Here is a 17,775-nt window from a genome sequence, read left to right as displayed (position 1 = left end):
AGTTCTAATCCTATCAGAATGTTAGTGTGTGTGTGTATATGTATGTATGTATGTGTGTATATGTGCGGCGCTATTGAAATAATATATGGAAATACTGTAGCAAAAAGTGTCAGCTAGGCTTGCACTGTTAAGGAGATGTAATATATGTGGATCTTTGTGTTTCTGCTTGCAGACTTAATGCTTTAGTTAATGATTTGTGACATTAGGGATCATTTCAATTAGTGGTCCTATTCTTGCCCCAGTAACGGTGGCTTATATACTGTACTTATGGTACAAGTGGACTTGCTGATTTGTGTACACAGACCCATAGGGCCGCATACACAAATCAGCAAGTCTACTCTGAATTTGGGCTGCAAGCAGGGCTAGTTTGGGTGCTGTAGCCAGTGTTTAAAGCAAGTTCTGTTGTACAGTAACTCTGTATTGATTGGGATTAGACACAGAGTGGTAGGCCTCAAGGTAACTTTGTATGGGATCGCAAGAGGAGTTTGTATATTCTCCCCATACTTGCGTGGGTTTCCTCTGGGTACTCCGGTTTCCTCCCACAAGCTTACTCGGGAATACAGTCCAGGGATCAAGCAGGGACATTTCTGAGTTGGCCCCTTTCACACCAGCCTAGTTCCTGCATTTTCTGGGGTGAGGATGAAGAGACAGCGCTGGGAGGGCGCCTATGTGCAGCGGCTGGGAGCTTGTATCTCAATTTGCCAGGTGACTGGTTGGGTGCTGATTGGCTGAGAGCATTCGGCCAGTCTCTTAAATATGTTTTCAAATTCAGCAGCTCTTCCCACCCCGTTATCTGGCAAATAGTGCTACAAGCTCCTGGACCCCGCTGCCTGCCACCCACTGCCCAGGTCAGTAGCTTTCACACCAGCCAGTAACCCGGGCTGGTTGCCGGAGCAACCCTGCTAGCTAGCAGTGTTCAACTCCTGGCAAATTTTCCTGGGAATTTGGCCCGAGAACCTTTCACACCAGCCTTAGTCGCGGGCTCAATACTCCTACTTTTATATATGGATAGAGAGAAAACTTGGAATCATGGTCAAAAAGTACCTTTATGATGTGTTGTGTATGGAGGTATATTGTGTTGCTCACAAATTATAGTAGAAGACCTCTTATATTCGTTAAACGGTTTTGCTTTTGTGTATGCTGAAATTGGTTATTAAATTCTAGGTTCAACATCCAAGCTACATGGATTTTTAACATAGGGTTTAATAATATAATATAAATACACATGAAGAAATCAATCAGTTCTATATTGACAGGATCTGTTCCATTTTAGTATCAGTTGGAAGTGTTTGGTTAGTTAAATAGTCTGATTTTTGTAAGTCTGAGTTAATTAAACCACATCTAGAAAACTACAAAAGCTACATCATTATATGATTTTATAGTCCTCTTAAAAATCTGTCAATTCAGTTATTGCATTGAGACAGGACACTCATTCCTATTGTGTAGCACAAGCTGTTTCCGCCTTCTACCTTGAAACAGGTCCTTGTTTAGTCAGCAATTGTAGGTGTGTCTTTTTTTTTTTTTTTAAATATAGAACCATTGTACAACCACTTTATCTATTTACCATTCCTGTTTAGCTTCCAGTGTCTAGCCTTTGATGTATTTTTGAAGACCTTCTTCTACTCACTATACATTGAGAAGACAATTGTATGATACACTTGCTGGGTTATTCTGATATTATAGATAATTAATTACTATTTGTAGGCTCCTAGGTTTACTTTTCTTTTTTACATTCTGATTTTAATTCACTTATTTGAAATTGGTATATGTACAGTTATTAGAGTTTATACCGGACATTTCAGATATCAATGTTTCCCTAATAATTTGGGTTTCTGGTTTTCCAAACTTCTGAGGACCAATCGCCTCATAACCTGAATGTGGTACCCTAGTACCTTCTGGCATGCTTCCCGTGTTGTATAACAACATCTGTAATACAACACAGCATCTGATTGCTTATTGGGAATTCCTAGCACACATACAGGGCCAGATGTACAGCGTGGGCGGTGTAATGGCTAGCATTACTTCCTCACAGCACTGAGGTCATGGGTTCAATTCCCGCCATGTCCCGAACTGTTTGTATATCTCCCCGTACTTGCGTGGGGTTCCTCCTGGTACCCCGGTTTCCTCCCACAACCCATAAATATACTGGTAGGTTAATTGGCTCCGAACAAAATTAACCCTAGAGCGTGTGTGTGTGTGTACACACACATGTGGTAGGGAATATAGATTGTAACCTCCACTGGGGCAGGGACTGATGTTTAAAATATTCTCTGTTAAGCGCTGTGGAATATGTATGCGCTATATCAGGGGTCTTCAACCCATGGCCCGCGGGCCACAAGTGGCCCGCTGAGTTGTTTTGACTGGCCCGCCTGTAAATGCCTTATAAAAAAAAAAAAAAAAAAAAACCTGTAAGTGCCGTTTAAAAAAGCCAAAACCTTCCGCGCTCATCCCTTTTACATGGGGGACGCGCTGGTTGGGGCGGACGGGATATGCGCATTGTGGATTTCCTGAAGTTGCGCACACGTCCCGCTTGTGCCCTTTCAGAGAAGACAGCCGCGCGAGTGACAACCGGCTCCAGACCTCTGACGCTGCGCACCCGTCCCTGCCTGCCTCCTTCTCATTGAAGACAGCCGCCGCCAGCAGGAGCAGCCCTCTGAAGGGGACACGGAGATTAAGGCAGGTTTCTTAAGGGGAGGGGGGAGGTGAGCTGCCTGCCTGCAATGTGGTGCTGACTGGGGGGGGGGGTGAGCTGGCTGCAATGTGGTGCTGACTGGGGGGGTGTGAGCTGGCTGCAATGCGGTGCTGACTTTCGGGGGGGGGGGGGGGTGTGTGTGTAAGCTGGCTGCAATGTTGTGCTGAATATTGGGGGAGGGGAGCGTCTGGCTGCGCAGTGCTGACTATGGGGGAGGGGGGCTGGCAGTGCTGTGCTGATTATCAATGGGGGGGGTGGCTGTGCGGAGATGCCTATGTTTGGGGGGGAAGCTGTGCTGTCTATCTATGAAGGGCTGTGCTTTATGGGGGCTGTGCTGGCTATCTAGAATTACCCCTTTCTGACCAGTGACACTACTGGTGGCATTTTATGAGGGACACTACTGGTGGCATTTTATGAGGGACACTACTGGTGGCATTTTATGAGGGACACAACTGGTGGCATTTTATGAGAGGCACTGCTGCGGGCATCATATGTATAAGCAGGAGTATTGGGGGCATTATAGTGCAAGGTGAATGGGCATCATGGTGTGTGGCATAATGTGTAATGGGCATTACAGATAAACAGAGTATATTGATTTAAGTAGCCCGTCATTGCTTGGGCTTGATTTGTGAGGAGTACTAGGTCACTGTGTGGGCCTTCATGTTTATATGTCACTGTGCGGCCTTTAGCCAGCCAACTTAAGCGTGGAAGGACAACAACCATTCCTGCGGTAACCAATGTCTGATCATGCAGGTTGCAAAAGTGAAATGTCAGGTAATGGTTTTCCTGCTAGTTCACATGCTTATAATTAGGCCACGCCCCTTATAATTAGGCCACGCACAATTTATACAATTTAATATTATAAAAGGGGGAGCTGCATTTTTTTTTCTTTTTGCACTGGGACCCTAATTGTCTAGAAATAGCCCTGGTGCTGACTATATATTGGGGGCAGGGTTTATGTGTATGGACAGCTGTGCCAACTATGTATGCGGGGGCTGTGATGTCTATCTATGAAAGGCTGTGCTAAATACCACAGTAGAAATTAGTGGCCCTCGGGCTTCGTTTAATTTTTTAATGTGGCCCACACTGTCGTAAAGGTTGAAGACCACTGCGCTATATAAATAACTGGTAAAAATAATAATAATAAATGTGTGGAGAGTGATAAACTGCCAGCCAACCAGCTCCTGTCATTTTTCAAACACTGTCTGTAGCATGGCAGTTAGGAGCTGATTGGTAATTTATCACTATTCACGTTAACACCTTTTGTTGAAGCTTCATACACATGGCCCATATTCTGTAGAGTTACTTTGTGCTTCATAGAGGAGATTGTCCTGTATTCAACCCCTTCTATTTTGGTGCATATACAATGATTGCAGGAAAATGAGAAAGGACGCATACCTGTATATGTGACTGGTTTCTCACATTTATTAATGCTAATATTTGGTAAATTCATTCTTGGGACAATATTTAACTGACAACTGTGGTATATCAGTGAGTGAGGTGAAATTCATATCATATGGTGAGCTGAAATTAGCAAAAAGTGACCCCCTGGTCTGGGTGTGATCAATGTCATATAAAAAGTGACTCGCCACCCCCTGTCACTTTGTACGGCAGATTTGGCACTATGAACAATTGAATATTGCCCATGAAGCTTTCCCTTTTGTCAGTATTTGTAGCAATGCTGGGTACACAATTGAATGACGTCCAAACATCCTGATGGACCAGCGGGGATTGGATGTACACATCAGAAGGGCCTGAGTCTGCATAGCACTAGGTTGATAGTGATCGTCTTCTGTTGGCTGTGCAGCAGGGTCAACTAGAAGCTGTCTATAGCAACCCTGGGAGTGTGCAATCATTGGTACACACTGTCTGATGTAGGTGATTGTCTTGCCGACATGACACTAGTGAGTATCTTGCATAAGAATTAAGGCACTTCCTAACCAGAAGGATGTAGAGCAGTTATGGTTGCTAACTGAAAATAAAAATCCCGAAAGCATGCTGTCCGTGTCATGCCCTAGAGGGCATGGAGGCTGTGCAATGCAAGTGCTGTGTGTAAGCATTAAATAGCAGGTCATTTTGTTAAATTCTGACATTTAGCAATTACACACGCTGTTCTGAATGTGACTTACTGTTTCCATGATGTAAGGTGCTCACAGTGGGAACTCCTAGAGAGACCAGATGTATTTTTATAGGGACACAAGTTTTGTTAATGTTTTTGTGCACAGGTTGGTGTGTAATCTACCAAATTACTATATATAACTGGCTCCAGAATAATGACCCTGGCTTTTTGGTTTTTAGTAAAAATTGTCCTGACTTGTGGTTTGCAGTTTTGTGATGCTGTTGTTTTGTTTTTGTTTTCTTTACTATTATACAAAATAGAAGTTCTGAAGTAATAACCAATGCTTTAGGGCTATTTCACACGCTCCTGCCGGGCGACGAAATGCCGTGCCGCGCACTTTAGTTAATAATGCACACAATTGTGTCCATTCACACAGGACGGCCACGGCACGGCCGCCCGGATCCCACCACTATAAGGGACGGCTGCCAGGCTGTGGCCAACCCCACCATTGTAAACTGCTGTGTGCGGCACAGCTTCCTGGCCGTGCGGGGTTTCACAGCGTGTGAAATAGCCCTTATAGTAGAGATATGCAGGTTAATTTTTACTTTGTTCTCAAATCCTGATCGTATTGGTTATCAGCTGTCACATATTTTGGATAGCCAATACGATCCTGATTTCAGAACCGAGGAAATTCGAGTGAAACTGGATCCGCACTTCTCAGTCTTTTATAAGAACTGTTATGATAACAGCAATTTAGCCTGTTTTAAAGGAAAATGTTATGTATGCACTGTAGAAGGACTTTTGGGCAAGGAGTGTAATGTTAAAGGTATTAGCAGTGTTCTTTTAAATTGTGTTTCTTTTAATGAAGGAAAAAAATTAAGTCCGGACTTGTTTGCATGCTGTCCATTCAGCAAGCTACTGCTTCTCTGATCTAGATGGTCCCACAGTATTATTTCAACCTACTTCAGTCAAATAAAAGAATAAAGGCCCCCATACACTAGTTAGATTTATCTGACCTGTAAATTGCATCTGATTTCCCTTGAACTTCCCCAGCAGCTTCCCAGGAGGCCTACATACAATTTGACACTTGATGTGCCATTTTATATATCCAATTTGCGTCTGATAAATCACATGTGATTTACATGTTGCACAGTGTCATGTGATTTACAACACCACACGGCTTAGCGGCACTGAGCCGTCAGCGGAGTCCCTGATCCTAGGCTGTGCTTATGAGCCCATGTCCCCTGTGCCGGGAGACCTGGAGCCGGTTTCATATTTTTTTTTATAGTTTTTATTTTATTCAATATTATATTAATAATATTGATTTAATAAAAATGTTAATATAATTTTCTAATTGTCCCCAAGTGTTTCAGTGTAGCCCCCCCCGTAATGTAGCTGGGGTACATATGAGCCCCCCAGCACCTCCATAGGTCAGAGAAATGGCATGTGTAATGACATCACAGATATATCCCACAGAGCTGGCTCCCATGGCTACAGGCAATATCCAGGAGTAACTGGCCAAATAGCTGCATAGTAAACATCCTGGGGTATCTACTGTATTTGAATAAAAAGAAGTGCTCAGTCACCTCCGGGCTGAGCTCCAGCAGTGTGCGGTGTCTGCGTGGCTCTCTGTGGACTCCTGTGTTAAATTCCACTGGAGTCTACAGAGAGACACGCAGGCAATCAGGTGCCGTACACAGCCGGAGCACTGCTTCTTTTACCGCTCCGTGCTCACTTCATTTGTGACAGCCTGACGGGACACTGCGGCGGCTTCTCTCCGGTGGCCGTTTCCGGTGACGTACACGTACTGCGTGGGGTGGGAGGAGGGTCCAAACCTATAGATATATCGGATCTGATACATCATGGGTGCAAAAGCACCCGCGATATGCCCATGATGGGCTAGATTCCGATACATCTTATGTTCAGCAGGTCTGGCGTCCTGATCTGGTCCAATGTGCACGGGACAGCTCATCGGATCGCATGTCACACTCATGCGATTTCAGACGATTTCACCTGATTTATCGGCCCAAAGAGCCAAAATCGCATAGTGTATGGGGGCCTTAAGACACCTTGGGTGACATTTGGTCAGATCTCCAGTTTTTTAAAAGCTGCAATCATTTGGACTTCAAAATCAAACTGGTTTTTGCAGTGTAAATGATTTCCGCTTTAAAAAAAACTTGAGGTTTCTTAACAAATCTCTCACTTTCTGAATCTCTCGTCCTATTAAATTTCACCCCTTGTTATGAAAGACTCTGGCCATGTTAACTGATAGTCTGCTTGTGTGTGGATAGTAATGCAACAGATCTCTGTTCGGCCTCTGCTAAGTGCTCTTGCTGCTACTTCTTACCTCTTCCACACAGCTTCATATGGTTTGTACATTGGCCCACTCCACTGATTGTATCCAAAGGGCAAGGTGTCCTTTCAAAGCTGTCGTCTTTGACGAGCTGTATAACTTTTCAGTGCCAGTGGTTTCAGGATGAACTCCCTAGCAAAGCTTGAGCAGTATCTACACATCTGGCATGCAGTACGTTAGGCATAACTTCTGAGAACACAGTTGGGGGGTGCTTCAATTGTGCCCAAAATTAATAGGTGTCCATCAGAGCAATTTAATTGTTTGAAGTGTTCACTGCTATAATGGACTTTGTTCACATTTATACGGTAGTTATACAATTTAAACTCTTATGGGATTTTTTTTTGTCTTTGATTTGTGCATGTAAAACACTGCACACCACTATGAGGGCTGTAATTCCTAGTACATTTTTGTTTCTTTGTTCTCTGCATGTACTAGTTTGTATAGCTTTGTAAATATTTGTTAATACCTTGTATGTAAGCACTTTTCTAGGGGCCTCTGAGCGTTGCGACACCTTTCAAATTGATACTGTATGGAGATACTCCTATGTCATTGATAACTGTAAATTGTCCCGTATATTTGCCATTTGTGTTGTCCTTCTAACACTTTAGAGTTTTACTGAAGGCAAGTTGTACGTTTCTACTTTTTGTTTCACTTCATTCTCCTTCCTTTTTGACTTTCATGAGGCGTGCAGTAAGGTTCTGTATGAACAAAAAGTATTATATTTACAAACAAAGTGAAACTTTTTTTTTTTTTTTACTATTCACCAGATGAGTCTGTACAACTTTTTCATATGCTAAAGCCACTTGGTGATTCAAAGTGCAAGTTCTAGGACAGTGCCTGGAAATGAGTTCCAGGTTCCAGTACTTGCTGCAGGCATTGGATGATGCACCAGTCACCATTGACTGTGCACTATTGCACAAATGGTATGTTAGCTACACCAAACTTGGGCACAAATACAGCCACCATCTAAGATACTTGGCCATGCTACACTCACGTCAAAACTTCTGTGGCTGCGCACCTTTAACTGGGCCAACTGTTTGGGCTCTAGGTCAAAACACTAGATCCAGGATTCATCGCCTCTGATCTCCCACACAGTTTGATAACCTTTTCAAGCTTGGCCAGCATGTTATGGCTTCAAGTCACTCGAGCCTCCTGCTCTCCACTCAGCTGATGAGTCAAATGGATGGCTACCGATTTAGATGTTTATGTCCTTCTCTAACTGAGCTACGGTGACCCTGGCATACACTTGCACTATGACCCACACATTACTAATACTTTCCTCAGTGATGGCAGATGCAAGTTATACATGGCGCTTTCCAGGTACCTTCTCCCGCACCAATGTTCTGCAGAACCCTGAAACACAGTGGTTCAGGACCGTACTTCCTCCCCAAAAGCAGTTTGCAGTCAGTCAAAACTCTCCTTGTGGCACAGACCTCTCTTGTAGTCGCAGAAGATCATGGCTCTCCAATACCCTCTGTTGAGTTCCAGAACGAGTTTGTGAAGACAGTGAACATGCTGACTGCTTTGGTCTGCAGCAGTGTTCCCTCTAAGCTGTGCGCGCGCACACAACTCGACGAGCGTGCGCACAAACAGCATTGGTCCCTTTTTGCAGTTGTGGACTCAATTAATGTGTGTTTCACCCATTAACTACATTGTGTTCTGTGTTTTGAATATTTAAATGTTTAATATCATTTTGAAGTAAAGTTAACACAAATGCTGAGCGTCATTTTCCAGTTATATATAAGTGATGCACAAAATTTTAAATTTCCTTCCACAGTTGCACAGCCAAAATCTTTTGCCGCACACAACCTTCGTAAAATTAGAGGGAACATTGGTCTGCAGTGCTGCTTATTTACGGTTCTGTGCAACATTTTATGTTACATTTCACAATCAGATAGTCAAATTGTGTATGCTCCACTGTGCATCTGAAAACTTATAGCACACCTCTATTTAAAGGTCCATACACACTGATGATTTATGCCCAGCGATGATCACTTTCATTGCTGGGGGGAAAGCCCCTCAGTGCATACACACTGAGGGGCCTTTCCCCCTGCCTGGCGCCACCAGAGGGGGTGGTCAGTTTTGTATAGTGCAATGGCTTTCCCGGCGATGATGCAGGAGCGTGCAGCAGTGCTCATCGCCAGGCCATGCACACTGGGGACCATCTTTTTTGCTGTTTTGAGTACCTTTCAGCTCAGTCGTCCTGTGTTGTAAGGGGCTTAAATGTATAGTAAAAGATACAGTATACTTTAGGATTGGACTTGTAAAAAAACATACCTAATTTTTTGGTAACCATCCATACACCAGCAACAAAAGAAAAGCAGTGGGAGTGTCTGGTGTGTAGTTTATTTTTTGTTCTAGAGCAGGCATGTCCAACCTTGGCCTTCCAGCTGTTGTGAAACTACAGGTCCCATCATGCCTTGCCACAGTTTTGCTATTAGAGAATGCTAAAACTATTGCAAAGAATGCTGGGATGTGTAGTCACACAACAGCTGGAGGACTTAGCGTTTAGACATGCTTGTTATAGAGATTCCTAATTAAGACATATTAATATTGAGTGCCTTGTGCTTTTTTTACTCATGGCTATTCCAGCATCAGATTGCTTTAATGCAGGGGTTCCTAAACTTTTTGAATCATGGTACCCCCAGAGTATTAGATGTTTTTTCACTGCACCCATAAAGGTATTTTTTTTCTTTTTTTTTTTTAGGAAAAAAATATAAAATTGAGTAGATTGTGTTTTATAAGTCATCCTTCGATGTAGTTATGTGGTGTGGGACAGGAATTGCTTCGGTTTGCACACATTTTATAATTGGCAGTCACATGCGCTGGTTTTGTCTATTACAGGGGTTCTCAAACTCAGTCTTCAGGACCCCCACACTGTTCACATTTTCCAGGTCATCCGACAGGTGCATTCATGACTCATTCACACATTTTATAGGATCCACAGGTGGGGCGAATTATTTCGCTTGTGATTCTGTAAGCAGACCTGCAAAACAAGCACTGTGTGGGGTCATGAGGACCAAGTTTGAGAACCTGTGTTCTATTACATTTACCATGAATCTTTTAAATTGGTCCTGTACCAGCAACCCAGGGTGCCACGGTACACACAGTTTGGGAACCACTGCTTTAATGATTTGCTTGTAACGGTTTCAGGAGTGCTTGTACAAATAAGGCAACTTTAAGAAAAAAATATATATAATTTTTACGTTTTGCAATGTTTCATTTAAATCTGTATACATTATTGTCCTCCTTTTGGCATACTGTAGTATTGCATACCTGTTTCACAACAATTATTCAGTGGAACATTACACATCCTCTACATTGTCCTGGTTTACTTTCTTAGGTAATGCGACACCAGAAATGTGTAATTGCAGTACCAACATGTGTACAGATGGAGCGTCTCTCGTTCAGTGCCAGGGATCGCCACAATGTCCCTGCTGGTGATCACCAGCAGAGAGGCGCTCCATTTAACTGCGACGCGCAAGTAACAGTTTTTCGGCTGCGGAGGACGGGAACCCTGTCCGTCGGCGAGGAGGTGGTAGGGACTTACAATCCAATCGCCAGACCCCCTCTAGACGGGTTTTATATATGCTGTGAAAAAGGTTTTTTTTTGGGGGGGGGGGGGGGTGTTATTCAATATGTGCCGGTATTTCCTGACAAGGGAAATATCGGCACTCCCCTATTCAATGCTGCTTTTAATGATTGCATTGAAGGGTGTCTGATCCGACTTATGGGGGTAACCGTGACCCAGTCCCGTTCTCGGTCAGCTCGACCGAGAACATGCAGGCGGGATTCAATGTCCCTCCTGCCAAGGAGCGAGAAGGGGGCGTGGCTGCGAGTTGCGGCCGGGAAGAGGCAAGCTGCAAGCTGCACCTGGCAGCTCGTCACTTCCCGGACGTTCTCGGCAGAACGAGCCTGACAGCTTGTGATGTCGGGCTCATTGTGCCGAGATACCCTGCTCAATGCTGTCGGGGAAGACAGCATTGAATAGGGCCCGGCGGGCATCTCCCAGAATATCACCCTTAGTCTGATCTGTTTTGTTGGAAACGGCAATGGATTATTGCATTCACGGCCGTTTTTTCAGCAATCCAAAGCCGTATTCACCGATCCACGGACGTTTCGATACTCGACAGCCAGGACATTGAATTCTGACTGCCAAGTTAAGGGCCCCATACATCAGCAATTAATTGTGACAATTTTCAGATATGGAGATGATTGCCACAATTAATTTTAGATGTGTGGGCTCCCCCTTTTGGCAATTACAATCACAATCGCCAATCGATTGCTTAATCAGGTTTTTAAACATGTTTAATAATCTGGTATTATCTGCAGATCTTTGTTAGATGTGTGGGCATTCCCAATTCGTTTTCTTCATCTATTTACATTATGAACAGCTGAAATGACAATCGATTGGGGCAATTTCCAGATATGAAGATGCAATCTTTAGATGGAAAAATCTGCCGATCACTGAAAAAATCTGTAATGTGTGGGCAAAGTCGGATAGATTGTAAAATCCATTTATCTGGCCAAAATATCCCAATATCTGAAAATCCATAAATTGTGATTACTGATGTATGGGGCCCATTACTGTTGGATGAAACTATAAAACGGCTCGGGAAGTTTTAATTAGGGGGCACCCAACAGAGCAATTCAGTTGTTGTTATTTTGGATGTCCAAACAGCACACCTGTGTTGCGTGCATTCGTTTAAAGCACAGTGTGAATTTCACCCCGTAATCTCCTGTAACTTTAGACAGGACATCGGGTATGATAAAACAATTGAATTGATTTTGAGTCTGGAAAATACATGGTTCCCAATGTCCCAGAATCCTTTGAATATCCATTTAAATTTTTGTTTGTGTGTATCAATCAATCTAAATTCATGCACACTTTCAATTCAGTGGGGACAGGAGCTGAATGAGTTATTTCCACATTTGTCACTTGACCTTTACACTGTCATTGACATATTCTGTAGATATCTATTTGTTACCCGATTTGCAGTTTTGTATTTAATATGCTTTTTATCTAAATATAAAAGACCATTGTCTTCAAGTTCAGCATCTGTCCATAGCATCACAGTTTTTAATTAAGCACTTTGTGCACCCTCTATTCCTGTACTTTGTATGTAGGCCCAAAAATATCTCAGTCGTGGGATGAAATGATTCATACCAAGCTGTAGAACATTTTTGGTACAATGTTTATTATAGTAAGGAGGATTTTCAGTGAAAATAAATTCTTGCATCCAGATTGTTCTTTCTCTTTATGTTCAGACAGATTTGCAGTGTTGTAAGCTTTATCAATGAGCTCAGCACAGAGATATCTGACCATGACACTTGTTTACCTTGTACCAGGGCTCCACAATTTTTTTTTTTTTTTTTAATATCTAGGAGCCAGGATGAAAGTGTATAAGCCAGACAAAATAAAAATGAGGGCAGTGCATGCCGAAGGTGCGCACCAAACATTTACACCGTAATGCCTATTGCACATGTCACACACCCATTACATATTATATCACATGCCATAATGCCCATTACACATTATGCCACACACCGTAATACCTATTACGTATTATACCACGCTACTTGTGTAGTTTCACGGCTCCATGCTAACATGGATAGTACGTACCCCCACTATCCACGTTTGCATGGAGTTGATTTTAGATAGCGTGGTGAGGGGAGCGCAACGAGCCCCGCAAGGCGCGCACATCGCCATGACGCACGGCGCCATGAAATGGGTATTATGTCACCACATGACAGAATACCCATTTCATATACCAAACACTGTAAGGCCCATTACACGTCCTACCAAACACTGGAATGTCAATTACATATAATGCCACACGCCTTAATGCTTATTACATATGCAGCATAAGTGCCCCTTGCCTGCACGCTTGTTGCTACGGGTTTCATGCATGATGACCGGGGTAAAGTGCTCTTTGTCTGGGGTTGCATGCTGGAAGCTGTGCTTCTCCCATTCGTCCAGCAGCAAGAAGTGTTGGCACTTGTGGGGCTCAGCGGTGCCCAGGATGAGTGGAGGTGGGGCCCGGGGGAAAGACCCACATCCCGATGGGGGTCTTTTGGCAAGGGGTGGAGGGGAATAAGCCACTGTATGATGGTATGGCGGTATACAGTTGTTAGGTCGACATTGGGTTTACCACTGAAGGTCAACATAGCTTGAACATGAAAAAAGGTCGACTTAACTAAGGTCGACAGGATTGGAAGGTCGACACAAGCACACTGTCTAGGTCAACAGTCAAAAGGTTGACATTAGTTTTTCATGTTTTATTTCTTTGAGCTGACTACCATCCACTAGGGCTTGGAGGGAGACTAGAATAGTGTGCGGAGCATAGCATGCTCGAAGTATGGGGAGTGCAGCGAGGGGACACGGTACACATGGACGATGTCCATGTCAACATTCGGAAGGAAAAAAAGTGAAAAACTCATGTAGACCTTTTGACTCCAGACCTAGCCATTGTCGACCTACAGTAATGCTTGTATTGACCGCAGCCACTTCATGTGTTGACATAAGCCATGTCGACCTCTATGCATGTCGGCCCAGTGACCATACCCATGTTGGCTGTGACTAACCTGTGCTTTACATTTTGACCAATAACATTGTGGAATATCCTAGTTATGACTATTGTCAGAATTTTGTTGGACACTGCTGTTAATACTTTACTGTACCCCATGTTCTAATGTATTAACCCTTTCTTGGCATAATCTTGTGCATAAGTTAATGCATCTCTTATTTTTAGAAAACCATTCTCGCAAATCAAATGTTCTTGGATCACGGTGCCTTAATGTTAAAGCTGATATAGGTGGTTTTAACGTAATGAGGCAACTGTTATCTGGTCCTCATGTAAACAAGCAAGTAAACACATTTTGCCTGGCTGAGCTAAGTTTCAAAGATCTTTTGAGAACGCCGCCAACGCACTAAGGCGGGAAAACAAGTCAGTCACACTAGCTGGACACACCGATACCCAAGCCGGCACTGCAACCATATGCGACAGGCTATAGAGTCAGTGCAACAAATCCCCCACCCCCCTTGCCTGCTATTGGAGATGGGAGCCTGGACAGCCTGGAGGTACGTAGCCACACCACATGCAAGTGGGTGAGGGTATGCTTGCTGAGATAATCAAGCCTCACAGTCAGAGAGACTGAGAAGCTACACTACAGACTGGGGGTGGTAACTATTCACCACACTTTGAGCAATAATTGTTTTTTAAAACTGTGCAGTAATGTGCTTCCCGCAATGATTTATAGACCTCTTACTTGGGACAGATTAATGTAACATCAAGGCATCCAATCTCTTTAGCTGTCTTACCTGTCTACCTAACAAACACTACTAACAACTAATATGGACAGCATTTTTTATTATCACCGTAAGGTTAACCTCCACTATTTTTAATGATTGGATTCTAATCCCTACTACAGGTCACTGTACATTTGAAGATTTTATTGAATGCATCCTTTTTTTTGGAAGGCTGGTTTTTGGAATTGTTGATGATTGTATTAATTGTATTATTACAGGGGTTCTCAAACTTGGCCCACTGTTTCCAGGTCACTGTGCAGGTGCAGCGGTGCATTCTTTTACTCATTGACACATTTTATAAGATTCACAGGTGGAGCAAATTGTTTCACATGTGATTCTGTGAGGAGACCTGCAAAACATGCGCTGTGTGCAGGGGCTGGCTGGCAACTTTCAGCCTGGGGGGCAACACAAGCAAGTGGCCCACCACCATCACCATGGTTTCACCACCCTACCCTCTCTCCTCTATGTAGTATGCAGCAATTATTAAACAATCATTCCCCTACACACACACCCCCGAAACAGGGACAGAGCGTGCCAGAGGCGCGCTGCTAAATTTTACACTGTAATGCCCATTACACATAATGCCACACACCGTAATGCCCATTCCACATAAAGCCAACACCGCAATGCCAATTAAACAATGCCCATTACACATAATGCCAACACTGATATGCCCATTACACATATTGCCGCACACCGTAATGCCAATTAAACAATGCCCATTACACATAATGCCAACACCACAATGCCCATTACACATAATGCCAACAACGTAATTTCCATTACACATAATGCCAACAACGTAATTTCCATTACACATAATGCCAACAACGTAATTTCCATTACACATAATGCCAACAACGTAATTTCCATTACACATAATGCCACACACCGTAATGCCCATTCCACATAAAAACAACACCGCAATGCCCATTAAGCATAATGCCAATTAATCAATGACCATTACACATATTCCCACACACCGTAAGGCCCATTACACATAATGCCAACAACGTAATGCCCATTACACATAATGCCAACAACGTAATGCCCATTGCACATAAAGACAACACCGCAATGCCCATGAAGCATAATGCCAATTAATCAATGCCCATTACACATAATGCCAACACCGCAATGCCCATCCAGCCTAAGGGACACCTCCAGTGGCTTCACAGCTTGCCTCCATTGGCCTAATTGGATTAATATTGGACTCCTCCAGGGAGTTGGACAGTCCAGAGCAGGTTTACCTTCATATTTAAATTTTTTACACCCATCCAAGTCCCAGTATTGATCTTATATTGTTTTTAATGTATTATACATGAATCACGTTCTATTAATTAAATATATTAATTTTTTAATATTAATTGTTTAAATCATTACTGAGCGCAGCACTTGTTCTCTTTCCCTTACCTGGTAAAAATCAGTAGGGTACAAAAATGTGTTTCAAATAAAATAAGTACTGTATAAGCATCCCAACCACCATCATTGTGAACAGATGGAGGTGGCCAGCATTACCTTTAGGACAGAGTGGGAGTCTTTAGGTTTGGGCACTAGTGGGAGGGGGGTTTAGCTTTAGGCACTTAGAGGGGGGTTAGATTTAGGCTTTAGCGGTTCAGGTCAGGCTCAGAGTGAGGGTTATGGATACAGGGGGAAGGTAAGAATACATACATGTCCCCTGTTAAGATTCACTCCATCGGGATACCGGCGTTCATGTTTCCAAGGAGAATGCACTATGCCCCGGTGCTGTCACTGGGCCCTGAGAGCCGGCGGCCTCCGCAGGTAAAGTGCAACCTAGGTAATTGCTCATTGCCTAGGGGTTCTTCCTCCTCTTAAACAGCGCGCCAGCGCTACCTGAAGCCGCACTTCCGGGTAGCGGCGTAGCGCTGCCCGCGGCGCGCTGTCATCCTCTGACAGACACTAGAGGTACAGCAGTACCTCTAGTGTCTGTCTCCTCCTAGGCGGCGGCCATATTTGGAGGGGCCGTCGCCATGGAGGCCTGTGTGTGGCACTGACTGCAGCAGGAGGACCCGATGACGACTGCGGCAGTGTGAGTGCACACAGCCGGCCCCGGCCCAGACCCAGCCACTACATACCGTCCCGGGGGGCAGGTGGCATCCTGCCCCCCGGCCCAGCCCGCCCCTGGCTGTGTGGGGTTCTGAGGGCTGAGTTTGAGAACCTGAGTATTATTAAAAAAGCAAAAAAACTTTTTTCAAGCGCTGCCTATTCAACCACATGTTTGGTTTATATTTTTTTTTACAAATGTTCCACCAGGCAAGCAATGAGTCTGGTAAGGTTCTTCGGAGGCTGCAGGCAATAATCTTGGCTGTGGCTTATGGACTTTTTATTGGAACAGTAATTGTAAATTCCACCAGATGGCCAGTAAGGCCACGCCACAATTGGATCTCCCCCTAAATGTCACCTTCAATACATGGTTATGTTAATAGACAATTGTGAAATGTAATTTAAAATGAAGCTTACTGTTTAATTGACCTGTTGAGATATTTTAAAAGTTTTTTTTTTTTTTGTATTTTATATCTCCATTGTATTATGCAGAGATTAAATGTGAATCATTACAGTTTAATAATTAGGTGTTGGGCTATACAGTAGACAGGTAGAACTAAAATAGCTGTGGCATTTATTTATTTTTAATAATGACTACTTCGCTCACGTGTTTTTAAGTGCTGTACAGATTTGTCAGAGGAATGACTGGGGTGCCACACCTTAGGTTGAGCCATTTGATTGAGATTACCTGTTGTCTCAGTCACCCACTTCTTGTCCAGGTACTGAAAGTAAATAAGGATTCTACTGAATACTAACTAACCCTAGATGAATGTCTCTCTGTGCGTGTGTGTGTGTACATGTGTTAGGAATTCTAGATGTAAGCTCCACTGGGGCAGGAACTGATGTGACTGTTCAATTATTCTCTGTAAAGCGCTGCGCAATATGTGTGCGCTATATCAATAACTGGTAATAAATACTGAATGTGAATGTTCTATAAGATTTACCATCTGTGCCAATATAAAGAACTAGTAAGCCCACTCGAAGCAAACGCTTTCAAAGCTAGTTGCTGCTGCAGCTCCCCGGGAGTCTACATGTGATTAAATCGCATCTAAACATGGCACATCAAGTGACAAATCGTGAGCTGCCGGGGGAACTCAAGTGGAATTTGGTCTGACTTGTCCTTAGGACAAGTTGGACTGGTGTATTGGGGCCTTAACAGTTTTGGTGTCTTGTTCCATTTTAACCAGACATTGGTTAATGTTCTACTGCATTTTTTTTTACTTAATAAATAGTGGGATTTGTCGTACATATGGAATTAACGAACGTGCTTGGGCACACTAAATCACATGGCCGTGCAT

General features: G+C 43.6%; 1 protein-coding gene across 9 annotated transcripts in view; it reads left to right on the top strand.

Moving 5' to 3' along the window:
* MARK2 (microtubule affinity regulating kinase 2) overlaps positions 1 to 17,775 on the top strand; it is a 199,876-nt gene that overhangs the window by 25,579 nt on the left and 156,522 nt on the right. The gene's annotated exons all lie outside the window — the stretch shown is intronic.

This window comes from Crinia signifera, chromosome 11 (genome assembly GCF_055691185.1).
Source record: "Crinia signifera chromosome 11, ASM5569118v1, whole genome shotgun sequence".
NCBI lineage: Eukaryota > Metazoa > Chordata > Amphibia > Anura > Myobatrachidae > Crinia > Crinia signifera.
Note: the sequence above shows the minus strand (reverse complement) of the source record. Positions and strands in the feature narration are given on the sequence as shown.